General features: G+C 35.9%; 1 long non-coding RNA gene across 1 annotated transcript; it reads right to left on the bottom strand.

Moving 5' to 3' along the window:
* Positions 1–669: 669 nt before the first annotated feature.
* LOC147016002 (uncharacterized) lies at positions 670–2,000 on the bottom strand. Its single transcript, XR_015050142.1, has 3 exons — positions 1,453–2,000; positions 1,201–1,359; positions 670–1,054 (listed from the first exon to the last, which is right to left on the bottom strand). It is a non-coding gene; the product is annotated as an uncharacterized LOC147016002 (long non-coding RNA).
* Positions 2,001–2,851: the final 851 nt, after the last annotated feature.

Here is a 2,851-nt window from a genome sequence, read left to right as displayed (position 1 = left end):
TTCACAGGAATTACAAAAGACAAAGATAAATTGAAATTTTTTGACTCCGCCCCTTTTTGACTCCACCCACACAAAACCCACCCACATAAACCCCACCCCACACAAGCTCCACACAAACCCCACACAAACCCCACCACACACAAACCCCTCACAAGCTCCACCCATATTCATCATATTCACATAATTAGTGATTAGTTAATTAGTTCCCCACACACAACATGTTTATTTAATTAAAAAATTATCCACCCATCCACACAAGCTCCACTCATCCACCCATCCACCCATCTCTCCACCCATCCATTTATCCACAAAAACATCATCCACATTCACCCCGCCCACATAAACCCTGCCCACATAAACCCTGCCCACACAAGCCCCGCCCACCGAAGCCCCACCCACACACGCCCCGCCCACACAAGCCCCCCCCCCCTCATCCCCCCCCCTGCGCCCCCCCCTTTGACCCACCACCTCCCTCATCCCACCCCCAACCCTTCCCCACACACACACATGGGGAGGGGAGGGATGGGATGAGGGGGTGATGGGTCATTGGGGGAGCGCACCTACCCCCCTTCATGTCTTAATCCTTTTTTTAAAATTTAAAATCAAGTAATTGTAAACAAAACAAATATAATTTATTAAAATTGAAAAATGAAATATTCATTTGCGAGAATGTATAATCTTTCCCAGTAATCTTCTTCAGATGTCTTGTGATTTCGAAACTCAGACACCATATTCTGTTTTGAAACAAAAAGTGGATAATAATTAGGTTTTATAAAGATAATTACATGGTAATATGAGTAAGCGTCGTTGACCACTGAATTAACACACCAGCCTCGTTGACCACTGAATTAACACACCAGGAGCCTGTCATCCTTTCAAGGCCAATAAAATGAATTCCAGTGTACTGGCAAAACCGCGTCCAAACTAATGATGCAACCAACATAAGATGACATTCTAAAGAGAGAGTGATATTAATAATAATTCAGAAACATTTACCTCCAGAAAATCATGTGTTGTACAAGATTGCTTCAACAGCTGATGTTGTGTGATAGTGCTGAAAAAAAATAAAATAATAAGTCAAGGGTATAGATGGAGAGACAGACAGAGAGAGGTAGGTAGAAAGACAGACAGGGAGAGATAGAGAGAGACAGACAGGGAAAGACACACACACACACACACACACACACACACGTGTCTCACCATTGGTTTAATTCATTCGAGATCAGAGGCCGTGATAAGACTTCGTTCCAGTCATTATAAATGTTTTTCAATTCTCTTCTAAAATCATTGACCTCTTCAATAAGAGCATTCATTTGATGCACCTCATCGTGATATGTAAACTCCACTTCTTCCAAGGACCTGTCAGGAAAAAATATATATTTTCGCATTATCACGATTTAATTTATAATCAATTGCTTCATCGTTCAAAGAGGAACCAATACACAGGCTTACCAACTTTGTGTTGAGCTGTTTTGTTCATCGGAAGAGAGTGAGTCCATGTCTCTGGGCCGTGATAAGACGTCGTGTCAGTCTTTAAAAATGTTTTTCAATTCTCTTCTAAGATGATTGACCTCTTCAATAAGAGCATTAATTTCATGCACCTCGTCGTGATATGTAAACTGCTCTTCTTCCAAGGACCTGCCAAGAAAAAAAAAATATATACATATATATCAGAATTATTACGATTTAATTTATAATCAATTGCTTCATCGTTCAAAGAGGAACCAATACACAGGCTTACCAACTTTGTGTTGAGCTGTTTTGTTCGCGGAAGAAAGATCGCTCATGTCTCAGTTGTAAAAATGAAAATCCCGTCTGGCAGAAACTTTGTCTGGCGAATCACTTATAAAGCAACGATGAGGAGATTGTTTAAGCATTGGGTGCGGCCACAGGAAATGACGCTTCGGGCGACGCAGCTTGGAAAATAAATGGGCGATTATATTCTCAAATTGTATGAATCATTTTCAAAACATACTTAAAATACCCTGAAATGGTTTTGATTAAACATGTTTTCAGTTCGTGTTCTGAGATAAAATATAAACACGAGACCTTGTCTCACAAAATAGTTCCTGTTTTTTTTTCACAGCACGACCGTGTCAAAAAAAACACTTCCTCATTTTCACGGCATGAACTGAAAACATTTGAAACAAAACTTTTTTTATGGAGTGGTTTATACACAAAAATGATTTGCAACTCGGGCGGTGGCCAGATGAGATCATTAAGAGAAGTTTATCATTTCGTAATGGCACAAAAGGGGTATCTTAAAAAATATAAAGATTCAAATGTTTTGTTTTTCAATATTTTAGATGGGGATTATTGTGCAAAGAAAATTAAACTATTGAAGGAATTTGAGAATGAACAAATCTTTGGAGGTTCAATGAGTGAGCTGTTCAACCACCAGGTGTTCAATTCAATGAGGTTCAACCTCCAGGTTAAAAGGGGAGACAAATAAATATACCTTGGGATAAAAAGGGGGTTTATTTTTAGGGGGAAAAAAAATAGGAATCGCTGAAAATCCCCCATTCATTTACATGGGAAAAAGTGAGCCAGAACCAGTATATTCACCCTACATATACATATATATATATATATATATATATATATATATATATATATATATATATATATATATATATATATATATATATATATATATATATATATATATATATATGTATATATATATATATATATATATATATATATATATATATATATATATGTATATATATATATATATATATATATATATATATATATGTATATATATATGTATATATATATATATATATGTATATATATATGTATATATATATATATATGTATATATATGTATATATATATATATATA

This window comes from Eptatretus burgeri, chromosome 12, assembly GCF_056783735.1.
Source record: "Eptatretus burgeri isolate ZD-2024b chromosome 12, Ebu_testis_v1, whole genome shotgun sequence".
Lineage (NCBI taxonomy): Eukaryota > Metazoa > Chordata > Myxini > Myxiniformes > Myxinidae > Eptatretus > Eptatretus burgeri.
This window is presented reverse-complemented; position numbering and strand designations above follow the sequence as displayed.